Source organism: Trachypithecus francoisi, unplaced genomic scaffold, assembly GCF_009764315.1.
Source record: "Trachypithecus francoisi isolate TF-2019V2 unplaced genomic scaffold, Tfra_2.0 Lachesis_group8, whole genome shotgun sequence".
Taxonomy (NCBI): domain Eukaryota; kingdom Metazoa; phylum Chordata; class Mammalia; order Primates; family Cercopithecidae; genus Trachypithecus; species Trachypithecus francoisi.
In genome coordinates, this window is record NW_022681473.1 from 35,231,176 (window position 1) to 35,247,285 (window position 16,110).

Genomic DNA, 16,110 nt, shown 5'->3' on the forward strand with positions numbered 1-16,110 from the left:
AATAGAATAGCTGTACCTGATGACAGGGACAGAAATAGGGAGAAAGCAATGATTACTAGGCAGTATGAGCATCTTGTGCTAATCTGTTCCCATTTCATCCTCCTGCATGTTATCTCTTTGATTCTCAAAACAACCATGGGTTGACAGAGCACTGTCTAGTAGGAAGACAAATATACATACACAATACATACACAAATACATAGTCACAATCTGACAAAACTATACCCCTTGGGAAACAGACTTTACAATTCCATAGATGTCAGAAGTGACCTTAGGCATCCTCCACAATTTCTCAAAGCAGGATGTTTTCTGCAATAACCTGGGTGAGTGAGCATCCCACCCTTTCCTAAATATCCCCATTAACAAGAATCTCACTTTGTGTGTGTGTGTGTGTGTGTGTGTGTGTTGTTGCAGCCCATTTTATTGTTAGTAGCTCTAGAGCATTCAACCATACCATTGGGTTCCTGTTTTTCTGTATTTGCAGGCAAAGTGGTGATGGCCGAAATCAACCCTTTATCCTTTTATCATTACTAATCCCATTTAGTTTAGATCTTGGGTGTCTAATTCCAACAGCAATGTTTCTCCTGAATCCCTCCCTCAACTTTCTTACTTTTCAGCAATGTCACCACCGTCACCACCATTGACTCCAGCTTCATATTGATGGGACACGTTCCAGAAGAATGGCTGTACCTTGAATATTACTGCTGCCTTCCTTAGAGCTACTGTTCCACTGAATGACACAATTATTGCTGTGACAATTAATTTGGTGTTTTCCCTCCATAATCATTCTTTACTCTACAAAAGATACCTTGTTTTTCTGCTTTATAACTTTCCAAGGAGTTTATACTGTGTTTACAGGGAAGGGATTAGAGGTATTCTGGTGAGGGGTACCATCTTAGGTTGGATACTCAGTTTTTGTTACCTATACCACAACTGTGTATCAAGACAAGGCACACTGTTCTTAATCTTCCCACCCTCCTGGGCTGGCTTTGCCTTCTCAGAGCTCCTTAATTCACTTGTAGGAGTTGAATGAGTCTTCATCTCTTCTTTAGCCAAAGATCTTTTAGTCCATAGTGCCCAGTATGTTCATCCATTTTTGGTCCCTTTAAATGATCTTACTCTGTACAAACAGAAGAAAAGGAAAAAAGCTGGAAAAGTTAGCCCACCAGAGTAATTTGTTCAGATTCCCCTATTGTAACCTTGAGCTCCTCCTAACTCCTCAACTCTCTCCTGCTTCTCTTGCCTAGAAGACACTTTGGGTATGCTTCTCTAACACTGTATTTCAGATAAAATTCTGAGAATGACCTACCTAACTTTATACCAGAGAAGACTGAAAGACAAACTCTTTTCCTTTAGCCCTGTCAGAGGATTCTTGTGATCCATTCAGGCTCTCCTGCCTTTTCCCTAGGAAAAACAAAAACAACACCCTCCCCCACCAAACAAACAAACAAACAAACAAAAAGGGCTCAGAACCTAAGCGTTAACTCCAGAGTTCCCTTTGCTATTTCTCCCCTGGTCAGTCGAAATATGAATTAGGCTCAAAGTAGACTTTCTTCATGGACATAAAGGCAAAACCTGGTAATATCATTGGTCTTGCTTCTACCTCATGGAACAACACAAACATGGCACCTCTCAGGTATTAAGATATTGGGCAAAAAACAAGAGTTAGGGCAAATTCAGCCATGCCTAAGGCGATTCATGTTTGCCATAATAAGTTACTCAATAGCATTTCGTCATACACTGTAGTCTCCTATTGGAATTTAAAGACAATGTGAAGAACACTGAATGGTTTTGTGTTTTTCACAAAACCTTTTTCAGAAAAAGGTTTACTTCCATTGCACTGATAGAAGGCTCACCTCTGGCAGAGACATTTATGGCTGACTAAATTTCCACAGGTTTGTCTCGGCTCCCTTACTCCGCATTGTTTTTTGACTTTCTTTCCAATGAGGAGAGGTCAAGTGACTCTGGACAAGGGTTGTAAATCTGAATAATGCATATCACCTCTGGACCAAAGCATCCAAGAGTCTGTCTGGAAATTGCCTGGATCCTGAGTCACTGCCACGGCCAGCTTCCCCAGAGTCACTCAACTTGCTAGAAGCAGACTTTACAAGCACAAGAAGCAAATCTTTGTTTTACTATATCACTGAGATTTCAGGCCTACTTTGCTGGCGCAACAAAGCCTAGTCACCATGACTGGTATGGCATCTTTGTAATAGTCCTTAAAAAATGTTCACTTGCCTTGTGTAACTGTAGTTATGTTCTCTGGAGCCCCACAGCATGCTTCCTAAGAAGGAACGTCAAACCCATCAAAAGTCTTTTCTTTAAAAGCAAAGAACAAGGGGATAACATACGGGCAGCCAAGTTATTCAGGGTCAAGTAGAACCACTGAGTACTTAGAGGCCTGAATCTAGAAGCCTCTTTTTCTCCCACTGCCCTTGCCATATACTCTGGTTCATCTGAGCTGCTGCAGCAAAAGGCAAGCTTAGGAGATGCCTTTGCTGAATATTCTTAATTCCTGGACATGCTGAACCAAAGCTGCTGAAAGTAATGAGAATGCTACATGCTTGATGTGGGATCTGGGATTTAAAATCTAACAGACACATATTCTCTGTGGAGACTTTGTGGCTGCAGCCACAAAGCTTCAGGTCTCAAGCCTTATTTTGCTTCCCATCAGAAACTACTCTTGCGTGAGAGCTAGACAACTACTGAATTTTCTACTCTTTCTAATCTTCCCCCCTCTCTCCTCACCTCAGGAAGATTTATCAGGCTGTATTTCTAGTACTCCCATTAACAAATTTTGATAGCTTCTCTAGGGAGGGAAAGAAAGCCAATGTTTATTTAGCATCTAACACAGGCCACAGAATGTGCTACTCACTTTTTTTTTTTTTTTTTTTTTTTTTTAGATATGCCCTCTCATTCCTAATAGGTAGTACAGTGAGAGCCAGGTAACACAGATTAGAAGGAACAAAGGACTTTGGAGTCTCAGAAATGTTGGTTCAGAACCACAGCTCTGTACTAGTGGTGTGACCCAGAGCTAATCTCCCTGAACCTATTGCCATAACTCTCAAAGGAGCTAATCCTACCTCATATGCCACTATTGTGAGGATGAGGTACTTGGTGAAATTGTGTGCTGCTGTCCCTGGCACATACTAGGGACTCAATAGCAAGCTCCTTAACATGCTTATGAGAAAGATCTTGCTTCCATTTTGCAGATGAATTATGGCTGATAGACAGTAAATAACTTAGCCTAAGTCATGTCATGGGAGAACCGGATGCCAAATTCAGGTCTATCTGATTCTGATTTCAGTGTTATGATGGCAGAGTTAAATAGTTATGACAGAGATGGTATAGCTACATATTCAAAATATTCACTGTCTAACCCTTTAAAGAACTCGTTTGCCATATTCAGAATTGAAAGAAAGAGTATAGGATGTTTGCATATGAAAGAATTCTCATGCAGAGAAAGCATTCATCAAGGACTCCACACTAGTAAAACTATGTTTGTGGCAGAGAAAAAAAAAATTCATTTTTTAATATACTTTATATATAAATAAGGTAAAACATAAGAATATTCAACACATGTTGAAATTGATAAACATACAATTCAACTCCCTAGCACATCTGGTTAAGCTACAGAAAGCAAGAGGAAACTTTATTTTATAGATTGATTGTTTTTCCTGTGGGAAAATAACAGGAATGTTAGCAGACAGCTTCATGAGCTGTGATCCAGAGAGAATAGTTCCCCATCAACCCCAGGAGGCCTGACTGTGTTTGCTTGGTCATCAAAGACTGGAACATTCTGAGAGAACACAATGTGTTTTAATACAGTGTTGAAGGAGGTAGTAAATTCTAGGACTCTGAATTATTTCTATGTAACCACAAACAATTTGGTGTTTTACTACAAAAAAGGAGGGCATTCTATTTTGATTAAATCAGAATGGTTCTTCATTCCAGGGAGTATTTTACTTCCTGTGTCTTTAATGTCTGCTTAATAAAATCACACATTCAATTATTTAAAACAGCCAAGAACCAATAAGGGATTTGCTGACCTGGCGCTTAAAACTTAAAAATCTAATTTGCCTTTCCTTCACTGCTAGCAGATCAGACCCAGGTTGAGGGGGATGGAAACTATTGGACATTTTAGAATCATTTTGAAGAGCTGAGACTTGGTTCACTGAATCTCATCTATACCTGAATAGAATGAATTTCATTATTGATGTTATCACAGTTGACATTTCCCCAGGTTTTCATCTACTCTATTCCCAGATTCATTACCTTTTTCAAATTGTTAATGTACTAATCTACTGAGTTCTGGCGATTTCCGCTGTGATTTTTATCTATACAAGTATTTTCAGAAATAGTGAAAGTTAACCCATCACCAGTTGTTAGACTAGCCTGCAAGGACAAGCTGGGAGATTTGCTGGAGTATTTGTACCTTCTTTATTTTATTTTATTTTATTTTTTTTTTTTGAGACGGAGTCTCGCTCTTTCGCCCAGGCTGGAGTGCAGTGGCCGGATCTCAGCTCACTGCAAGCTCTGCCTCCCGGGTTTACGCCATTCTCCTGCCTCAGCCTCCCGAGTAGCTGGGACTACAGGCGCCCGCCACCACGCCCGGCTAGTTTTTTGTATTTTTTAGTAGAGACGGGGTTTCACAGTGTTAGCCAGGATGGTCTCCATCACCTGACCTCGTGATCCACCCGTCTCGGCCTCCCAAAGTGCTGGGATTACAGGCTTGAGCCACCGCGCCCGGCTGTACCTTCTTTAAAGACGCTATGCTTTCCTAAAACAATCACATGCATTTTACTTAAAATAGTTTTATAATTATTGAAGACACTTAGACTTTTCCAAGCAAAGATGGAAGAATAGGACATTGACCATTTTTCCCACAATCAAATTTGTATTCATTGTTTAAAATAAACATAACCTTTTAATTGTACAGAGAAGTATGCTGATTATTCATTTTTCCTTTATTGTTAATTTTAACACCAAAACAATATTTTCTTTTCATTTTCTATAATCATATAAGTCATTTGCTATTTCTACAAATAACTTGATGTTTCTGAAGTTGACTTTAAATATAAGTACTTTGTTATATCTAAGTACAATTTGATTTTTCTGAAATATTAAAGGAAGTTTGTTTCACCTAGTTTCATTATATCAGAAGGGATAGTTCAACTAAACTCTGTCCCAGTAATGTGGATAGTCACAGTCACATAGTGTATAATTAAAGCAAAAATGCTGTCTAGCAATTCTGTTCCTCATAATTATTAATATGTTCAATTACCATGGAGTGCTACTAACAGCTCTTAGAATAATCAGCCTGGATTTCAGGAAAAATATTGGATAGGGAAACTGCACTATTTACACAGTGATCAAGATAACGAGATGCTGGCTCAGGGAATATGATTTATAAAGTAATTATTCTTCTTACTAGTTGCACGACCATCACATTTCTTAGCAAATTCCAATTTTTTTCTTTTTTCTCATCACAAATTACTTATGATCCTACATGCAGAACTCTATTCCCATGCCCTGTGTTTCCGCCAAATTAAGCACATTATAAATTATCTGAAGCAAGTACTTTTTAAAAAATTCATTTTTGGGTTTCTGTCAGCTATTATTTACACTTTCTTTTACTATTCTTTTAGTAGTACTTGCGATTCTCAAAATGTGGCTCTCAGACCAGCAGCATCAGTTGCATCAGTGCATCAGCATACCTAGAAACTTGTTGGGAATGCAAATTATCTGGCCCTGGTCCAGACCTATTGCATCAGAAACTCTGGAGATGGAGCCCAGAAGTCTTTAAACCCTGCGTGTGAGTATAACTCATGCTGAGGTTTGAGAACCACTCAAACACTATACCACACTTTTTGTTCCCTCTCCTTATTTTATCCTATATGCTCTATGTTCCTTCCTTGTTGCCTGGTAAAAACAGCATTTTTTTCTTGTCCCATCTAAAATGCCGTCCTTGATTTCTCCCTTATCAGAACTCCCTTAGAATAAAAAGTATATATTAAAAATTATAAGGCATATATCTATGAAACCTTGCTTTGTCGTTGTTTGGTAACATCTATTATCTCCTCTCCAATGATACAAGTCCCAGAAACAAGGCACTATGTCCTTATATTCTATTGGCATGTAGCCCAGTAGCTGGTGTTCAATCAATAACTGACTGCCTGCCAAATCTTGTCTCTAACACATACCCTCTATCATTACAGACTTATTTTTGCCTCTGAAATTTTTTCAATACTGATTCACCTCTTTGCAATATTTTTCACTATCTCTATGCTACATAATTCTTACTAAGCTCCAATTCGCTCTCTCTTCTCTCAAGAACTTCCCAAAGTTTGTCTTAATTTCTGCTTCTAGCTAGGAGATAAATCCACCCATCAAAAACAACAGAAAAAGATGGATAGAGTAATTAAAATAAATTGTTTTAAGGCATCAAAGAAATATTAAAGTATCTGAATAGAGGGGTTACATCTCAGAGAAAGGAAAAACATGGTGCTAAGTGAATGGAACATACTAGCCTGTCTTTTTCTGAGAGATTCACTGATGCCTAAGAGTCATGACTCAAAAGGTTGAGATGCTTTGTAGTAAGTTGCTACTAAGAAGCTAAGAAGTTCAAAACAGCTTTTTGACAGTCTCATGCGTTTGTGCAGATTTTTTTTTTTAATGAAGCTCAGGGCTGCCTAAGCAGCTCACACTTGATGAATCAAGATACAGGACCAGAAGCAAGCATAGAAAAGTGATGTCAACATCCCAGACTTCTCTCATCCTCATCACATTTGCCAACCATAAGCAACATGGACTTATATATGAAGAAGTCAAGTTAAAGGGGGGTAATTAAGTAGTTAAGGAGATAATTGGAATTTCTGGCAGTCTTATAGGCTATAAACCTAAATGCTGGAGTTTTATTGACTCCAATAAAAGAGGCACCCTGATAACCCAAGTTTTCATTTGGAGTCCCTGAAAGATTACATCATAGGAGTAAAAGTAAACCACAGATAGATTAGAACTTACAACAAAAAATTAAATTCAGCTTTGAAATATTTTATATTCTATTGGATTAAGGTGACTTGTTCTCTGACTTTTAGACATGAAGACTCATCTAGAACTTCTAGAACTACTTTATTTAAAGTAAGTGCATTAAAAATTACAAAACTAAACAAAAGACACAAAAAGATAACACTAATAGAAAAAAGTAGGTAAAAGAAATAGTGTCCTTAAAAAGTAGTTACGATTAATATGTCTAAGAGAGCAGATGGCAAGATGGAGGGTGTCACAGGTGAATAGAAATGCTTTTTTATTTTCCGTTTTGAGACAGAGTCTCACTCTGTCATGCAGGCTGGAGTGCAGTGGCATGATCTTAGGTCACTGCAGCTTCCACCTCCAGGGCTCCAGGGGTTCTCCCACCTCAGCCTCCTGAGTAGCTGGGATTACAGGCACGCACCACCACACCTGGCTAATTTTTATATATTTTATAGAAATGAGGTTTCACCATGTTGCACAGGCTGGTGTTGAACTCCTGGGCTCAGGTGATCTGCCTGCCTTGACCTCCCAAAGTGTGATTACAGGAGTGAGCCACTGTGCCTGATGAATAAATATTTTAAATAACAAATAAAAATTTGAGACCAAAATATGCCATAACTAAAATTAAGAAAGTAAAGATTCTTGTAATACCAGATTTGACAATTCAAAGAGAAGATTTGTGACCTGTAATACAGAGAAATAGAACAGAGGGAAAAAAATGATCGGAAACACAGAGAAAAAATAAAATACACAAAAGAGCATTAGTGACATTTAGCATATAGTGAAGAGGCCTAATCTACATGACATTAAAGTACCAGAGGAAAGGAGAGAATGAAGTGAAAATAATTTTTGAAAAATGAAGAAAGAGAATTTCCCAAAAATAATAAAAAACGTTTTAACTCAAAAACTAAAGAAGCTCTATAAACCTCAGTCAGGGGTAAAGCTATGGAAAACAAAGACAGTGTTAAAATCTTAAAGCAGCCAGAGGAAAAGTTATCTTGCTACCAAAGGAGTAACCATAGGAATTATAGCTTATTAGTCAACAGAAATGGTGAATGCTGGAAGAAAATAAAAAGGCATTTCTAAAATCCGAAAACAAAATAACTATAAGAGGAGAATTTGATGCCCTGCAGGATAGTATTTTGAAAATTAAGAATAAATAAAGCTGTTTTCAGATAAAAATAAATAAATCTTATAGAAATAATTGGAAACAGGTCTACACTTAAATACTAAAAACATATGGTCTTCCAGGAGGAGGAGATAATTCCAAAGGGAAGAATAGAAATGCAGAAAGGAATCAGCAGTAGCACACTGGGAGGCTGAATTCCCCACTCCTGAGTTGGATTTCAGTTTGGCTGCTCTCAGTGCACCACAATTCTTAAATTCCTCCAGGCATCGTCTCTGTAGGCTATGGGTTTGTAAAAGGTTATTCTCAAAGTTTCTGTTACACTGCGGTTGGCTAAGACTTAGCTATCATTACAGGCGCATACTCTTAAGTTGTTGTTTTTTTTTTTTTTTTTTTTTTTTTTTGAGATGGAGCCTCACTCTGTCGCCCAGGCTGGAGTGCAGTAGCACAATTTCGGCTCACTGCAAACTCCGCCTCCCGGGTTCACGCCATTTTCTTGCCTCAGCCTCCCCAGCAGCTGGCACTACAGGCGCACGCTGCCACGCCCGGCTAATTTCTTGTATTTTTAGTAGAGACGGGGTTTCACCGTGTTAGCCAGGATGGTCTTGATCTCCTGACCTTGTGACCCGCCCGCCTCGGCCTCCCAAAGTGCTGGGACTACAGGCATGAGCCTGTAATTGAAAATTGAGTTTTCAATCTTGTTTACTTGTTAAACTAGGTTGCAGTTAGTCTACAAGGACTCAAATATAGAAGTACCCAGTCCTTCTCCTTCCATATTTAGTTTGCTTTAACAGTGGGAAAATCCTGTCCTTACAGCTCAGCCTCAGTCTTAGTGCCCCTGAGTTTGTGTGGTGAAGCTTTTTCAGCAATCTTGTTCCTGTCCCAGGGTTAGAGTTTTATTCTTCATTTCTCCAACCGCAACTGATCTTCACTAGTGTTCACACTTGGCCTTCAGTAATTTGATAAATGTCTTAGCTGAATTCTTTTCATCCACTTTCACGGCGATTATATCTTGCTCTGTGCTATGTACGCTGTAGGTAATCAAGTGCTCATGTTTGTTTCTTCTTGGAGGCACCTATCTTTTCTCAGGTGTTAAGCTTGTTGGTTGACCTGTTGTATGTTGTTATATATTATTATTATTATGACAATAATATCACTGCAAAAGGAAAAATACCATTAAGGAAATTGAGGTATTTTAAGATCCTTATAATGTCCAGAAATCAGTATACCCATGCTTCTGCTATCTATAAGTCTAGATGAAATAAGCAGTAAAATACATTGATCAATATTCTGTCCAAAGGAAAAATATCCTTTCACTACTGTATTTTAGAGACACTCATGTTTGGGTTGTAGAACTCTACTAGACTAACTGAATTTCAGTTGGCACTGGCATATAATGCAAAATTATCCATAGAGTATACCTGAGGTTTTTCTCTTTAATGGTGATAAGCAACTCTTCATGATACTATGAGAATAAATTAATGGAGCTAAGACAGTGCAACAGGGATCGATGTCTAGTAGCATGAGTCCCTTAGTCATTAACATTACTTGCATTTTCTGTGTCTACCTGAGCTCCATCTTTTACATACAATTCTTACGTGATGATTTCTAATGCTGTGCATGCCCAGCCTTAGAGGTTTCGCAGGTGAGAAAACACTCAAGTAATTGTGGGTATGGAGGGTGATAGAGTTTGGATGTGTGCCCCCAGTCAATTCCCATACTGAAATGTAATTCCCAGTGTTGAAGATGGGGCCTGGTGGGAGGTGATTGGATTATAGTGGCAGATTTCTCATGAATGGTTTAGCACCATCCCCCTTGGTACTATCTTCACAATACTTAATGAAGTTTTTCTGTGTGTGTGTGTGTGTGTGTGTGTGTGTGTGTGTGTGTGTGAGAGAGAGAGAGAGAGAGAGAGAGGAGAGAGAGAGAGAGAGAGAGAGAGAGAGAGAGAGAAATCGATAGATATCTGGTCATTTAAAAGTCCATAGTCCATAGTACCTCCTCCCTTGCTTGGTCTTGCTCTGGCCATGTGACATACCTGCTCCCCCTTTGCCTTCCACCATGGCAGTGAGTTTCCTGAGGCTTCCCCAGAAACTGAGCAGATGTTAGCATCATGCTTCCTGTATAGCCTGCAGAACCATGAGCCGTTTAAATTTCTTATTTTAATATAAGTTACACAGTCTCAGGTATTTTTTATAGCAATGTGGGAATAGACTAATACAGAGAGAAAAAACAAAGTAATGTGTGCATCACTCCAAATGGCTGCTCTGTTTAAAATGTTTGTGTAGTTAAAATATATGACAATAATACACAAGAAGATAGAGAAGGGATAAATAGAACTTAAGTTATTTAACATCCTTATGTATTATATATTAAACTCTAATAAGTCAAAGATACATATTTAAACTGTAGGGCAGTGATTTTCAAATTTTAGAGTTGTTTAGAATTACGTGAAGGGCTTCTTCAAACAAAGAGTGCTATACACCACCCTCAAAGTTTCTCATTTAACTTTTTGAGTGGTGGGGTGGGGTCAAAAGTTTACATTCCTGCTAAAAATTGCAGATGCCACTTTTTTGAGGAAGACACTTTGAAAACTACCTCTGTAAGGTAAACTATTGAAGTAGTAGTAAAATAATATGTAGTGTATAGCTAGTAGAACAGAAGATACACTAAAAAAAAAATAGTAATAATAATAATAATAGGCCTGACTACTCCAAAGTGAGCAGGAAAGGAGAAAAAAGGAACATATAATATGAATGAGTCAAGGACAGATCAAATTGTGACAAGGTAAATTTAAATCCCTAGGAACTACATTTTATTTAGAAAGATTATTCTAATTAAAATGTAAAAATTATAATATTGAATAAATTATAAAATGAAATTTACAGAGATAAGGTACAAAAATGTTGAAAATAGGTATAAAAAAGTTTTACCACACAAACATTAACCAAAGAAAGCGGTGTGAATATGTTTATATCAGATGCCAGAGTCATTAAGGCACGATGCATTTATTGAAGATAAAAAGAGTGTTTTCATATTGATAAAAGGTCAGTCTGTCCGGAGAACATAACAATTATAAATTTGTGTGCACATTATAAAGCCTACAAATACACAAATGATACATTGTCAGAACTAACTGGGAAATAGAAAAATCTAAAATCAGATTTGGAGGTGGGGCATGGTGGTTCACACCTATAATCCCAGGACTTTGGGAAGCCAAAGTGGGCAGATCACTTGAGTTCAGGAGTTCAAGACTAGCCTGGGCAGCATGAGGAAACACAGTCTCTACAAAAAAAAAAAAAAAAAAAAAAAATTAGCCAGGCATGATGGTGCATGCCATTGGTCCCAGCTAATTGGGAGGTGGAGGTGGGAGGAGGTTTCAGCCCAGGAAGCAGAGGTTGCAGTGAGCTGAGATTGCACCACTGCACACCAGCCTGGGTGAAAGAGTGAGACCCCATCTCTAATAGAAAAATAAAAATAAAATAAAATCAGAGTTGGAGAGCTTAACAAGTAGTATTTGACAGTACAAATAATCCAAAATATCAACAATGATTTAGAAGATCTGAAAAGCATGATTAGCAAACTTTACCATATATGAATAGAAACAATAAAACCTGTAACTGCAGAATGCAGTATACATTGTTTTTAATTGAATACTTGTCAAAACTAATTATGTGCTGGCCATTAATGAAGTTTCAACAGATTTTAGTGGATTGAAATGATTTAAAAGTGTTATTATCTGGCTATTGTGAAACTGATCTAGAAATGGCTTTGAAAACCTAACTAGAGCATTGCAGTTTTTCCCTGGCTTATGACTGCATAGGTTCAATCTGCTTCCTTCTTCACATGGTCTTCTCTCTGTCTTTTCTTCTGTCACTTAAGGATACTTATCATTGGATTTAGGAGCTCACCTGGATAACCTAAGATGACATCATTTTGAGATCCTTAATTAATTACCTCTGTCCAAACAAATTAACTTTTAAAGAGTTTATATATTAAGATATGAATGTATTTTGGGGAGTCATCCTTCAGCCACTGCAAAGATTATATAAAGTTCTAGCAAGGCTGATGAAAAACAACCAAAAATAATAAGGCACAAATTACTGATATCAGAAATGTAAAAGAAGATATCATTGCAGATCCTTAAAATATTGCAAAAATAAGAAAAGGATATTGTTAACTACTATATGCTGATATTTGAAAAGCTTAATGAAATGGAAAAAATTCTTTGGAAAACATTACTTACCCAAACTGGTATAACTTATACAAAAAGAAATTGAAATCTGTTTAGTCCTATATCTTTGGGGACATTTAATTTTGTGACTAAAATCTCTAACAAAAAGAAATCTCCAAGTGCTTGGGGCTTCAAGGACCATTTCCCCCCCCCAAATATTTAATGAAAGAAATAGTTCTAATCTTACTCAAATACACACAGATATTAGAAAAAGTAGGAAACAGCTCTTGTTTTGTGAGGCCAGCATGCTTTTTTTTTTTTTTTTTTTTTTTTTTTTTCTGAGATGGAGTCTCGCTCTGTCACCCAGGCTGGAGTGCAGTGGCGCGATCTTGGCTCACTGCAAGCTCTGCTTCCCGGGTTCATGCCATCCTCTTGCCTCTGCCTCCCGAGTACCTGGGACTACAGGCGCCCGCCGCCACCCCTAGCTAATTTTTGTATTTTTAGCAGAGACAGGTTTTCATTGTGTTAGCCAGGATGGTCTTGATCGCCTGACTTCGTGATCCGCCCGCCTCAGCCTCCCAAAGTGCTGGGATTACAGGCGTGAGCCACCGCGCCCGCCAAGGCCAGCGTACTCTTTTTTTTTTTTTTTTTTTTTTGAGACGGAGTCTTCTTCTGTCCCCTAGGCTGGAGTGCATGGCGTGATCTCGGCTCACTGCAAGCTCCGCCTCCCGAGTTCACGCCGTTCTCCTGCCTCAGCCTCCTGAGTAGCTGGGACTACAGGCTCCCGCCACCATGTCCCGCTAATTTTTTGTAGTTTTAGTAGGGGCGGGGTTGCACCGTGTTTGCCAGGAGGGTCTCAATCTCCTGACCTCGCGATCCACCTGCCTCGGCCTCTCAAAGTGCTGGGATTACAGGTGTGAGCCACCGCGCCCGGCCGAGCATACTTCTACTGATAGTATTAGTGCAAAAAGATACTTACATGACAGTTTTTTTCATGATAAAAGATGTAAAAAACCGCAACAGAATATTAAGAAATTGAATCTGTGTATGTATTAAAAGGATGATGAATAATGTCTGACTTCACTATATTCCAAACTATATTACAGAAATGCAATTACTTAACATTCAAACAACAATCAATAACATTCATAGCTTTTAGAAATAAAGTAGAAAATTCCTGTGGTCATCTCACCATGTATACAAAGTGATAATATTCAATACTCATTAGTGTTGAACAAATTGGATATAAAAGCAAACTTTCTGATAATCTACAAAATATCTATAGCAAACATCTTTTGAATGAAAGTATTAAAAGATTTACCACAGAGATTAGGTAGGTAGCAAAAGTATTTGCTCTCATTGTTCTTATTCAACTTTATCCTGGAGGCCCTAGGCAATACAATAAGATAAAAAAGTAAACTAAGGCATAAAGATTGAAAAGAGCAAAAATTGTCATTATATACCAATGAAAGTTTTGTACACATGTGTCATGGACTTATGTTCTCCCCAAATTCATGTGTTGAAGCCCTGATCCCCGATGTAACTATATTTGGTAATAGGAGCTTTGAGAAGGTAATTAAGATTCAATGAGGTCATAATGGTGGGGCCCTGAGGAAGAGACACCAGAGTCATGTGTTCACTCTCTTTCTCTCTCTCTCTACATGCATGGAGAGGACTGGCTGCATGAGGACATAGCAAGCAGGCGGTCGTCTCCAAGCCAGGAGGCTCACTAGAAACAAACCAGGGCTGCACCTTAATCTTGGAGACTTTCAGTTTCCAGTGCAGTGAAAAAATAAATTTTTGTTGTTTAGACTACCTAGTCTGTGGTATTTTGTTATGGCAGCTCAAACAGACTAATCAGCATGGAAAATCTAAAAGGTTCTACAGAAATAGTAATTGAATTCGGTAAAATTTCATGACATTACACCGATATACAAAAATAACTTTTATACTGATAGACCAAAAGCAGAAACTCATGAACATTTAAAAATGATACCATTGATAATAGTACCTGAAACTCTAAATACCTAGAAATATGTATAATATAGGAATTGTGAATGTGTGAACAAAAAACTGCAAAATATTAAACAAGTCATAAAAGGGTATATACCATGTTCAAGTATTAGGAATCTCATTACCACAAAAATAAGACTTCTTATCAAACATCTAAAGATTCAATGTAATCATAATAAAACAATATGTCATATTTTGATAGAAATTTAAAAGCTGATCCTAAAATATATTTGGAAATGCCAAGGGCCAGAAATTGCTAAGAAAATCAAGAGAGTTTGAGATATCGATACTTATGAAGGTTTAATAATTAAGATGTGTAACTTAGGCAAGTAGACCAATTGATCAAAATAAAAAATGTAGAAATAGTCCACATGTATACAGTCACTTGATCTATGATAAAGCTGGGATTTATGCACAATGAGTAAGAAATGGTCTTTTCAATAAATGATTAGAAGTCAACTAGATGTGCATAAGAAAAGACTGACTCTTGATCCTTACTTCACACTATACACAAAAATGTATTTCTTTAGAATGAGTATACATATAGGTACATACGTATGTGTATATATACACACATACGTATGTGTATATATACACACACACATACATACATATATATTTTAGGGGGATGTAGAAACGATAAAGTTTGTAGAAGTTAATGTCGAAAAATATTTTAACGTTATTAGGGTGTACAAGCACATAAAAAGAAACCATAAAGGTAAAGTTGGTAAATCAGGCAACATTGGAATAAAAGTTTTTGATCTTCAGAATATACCATTGAGAAAGTAAAAAGGCAAGAAACAGGGTAGGAAAAGATATTTTAATACATGTATATGAATAAAAACACATATCCAAAATATTTTTTTAAATGCCTCTAAATACTAGGATAAGGACAGAAAACTCAATAGAAAGGTAAATAAAAAGAGTTGAAGAGGCATTTCACAAAAGAGGTTATCTGCATGGCTGGTAAGAATAATGAAAGGATTTTATCCTCATTACCCAAAAGAGGAAGACAACACAGCAAGTTACTATTACATCCCTGAAAGAATGGCTGAAATTAAACAGTTGAATAATGTTAAGTGTTGGCTGAGATGTGAAACATATTATATACTTGTTAGTGGGGCGCAAATTATTAGGGTTGGTATAGAAAACCATTTGGTAGTGTGGAAATTGTCAGAATCAAATGGAGTCACTTGTATCAAAACCCTGAAAAATGGGACCAGGCAAGACCATGAAGGGAGGATTCTCGTGCAAGTATGCCTGGTAACAGGAACTTTCACAAAAGACTGCATAAACCACAACATTGCACAAATGCCACAGCAACCCTTACACACACAAAAAAATGCTTCTACGAGGACATCTGCCCAGCAACTGCCTGTTCAAACTTGGACTGACATCACACTTGTTATTAATCCTTATAGCCAAGGATAATTGTTTCAAAACAACTCATGCAACTCTCCTCATTTGTCCTTTAAAAACTCTTGTCTTCCTTTACCTCCCTGAGTGTATCCAGCATATTTCCACTGCAATGCTCAATTCCAAATAAATATCATTTTCTTTTAGACAGCCACTTTGTCTGTTACTTGGGCTTTACAGTAGTATGTACTAAAGCCAAACAACCTCGTGCCATGTTTTCCAACTTATTTCCCCTGCTAAGCATATCTCCAATAGAAATGTAGTCATATGGGCAACAAAATACATGCACAAACATTTTTATAGAAGCCATCCTTGTAGTAACTAAAACCTGGAAACAACTCATATGCCC

General features: G+C 37.6%; 1 long non-coding RNA gene across 1 annotated transcript; it reads right to left on the reverse strand.

Moving 5' to 3' along the window:
* Positions 1–813: 813 nt before the first annotated feature.
* On the reverse strand, positions 814–13,847 carry LOC117080528. Its single transcript, XR_004435884.1, has 3 exons — positions 13,796–13,847; positions 8,865–9,314; positions 814–1,120 (listed from the first exon to the last, which is right to left on the reverse strand). It is a non-coding gene; the product is annotated as an uncharacterized LOC117080528 (long non-coding RNA).
* Between the last annotated feature and the right edge of the window lie 2,263 nt (positions 13,848–16,110).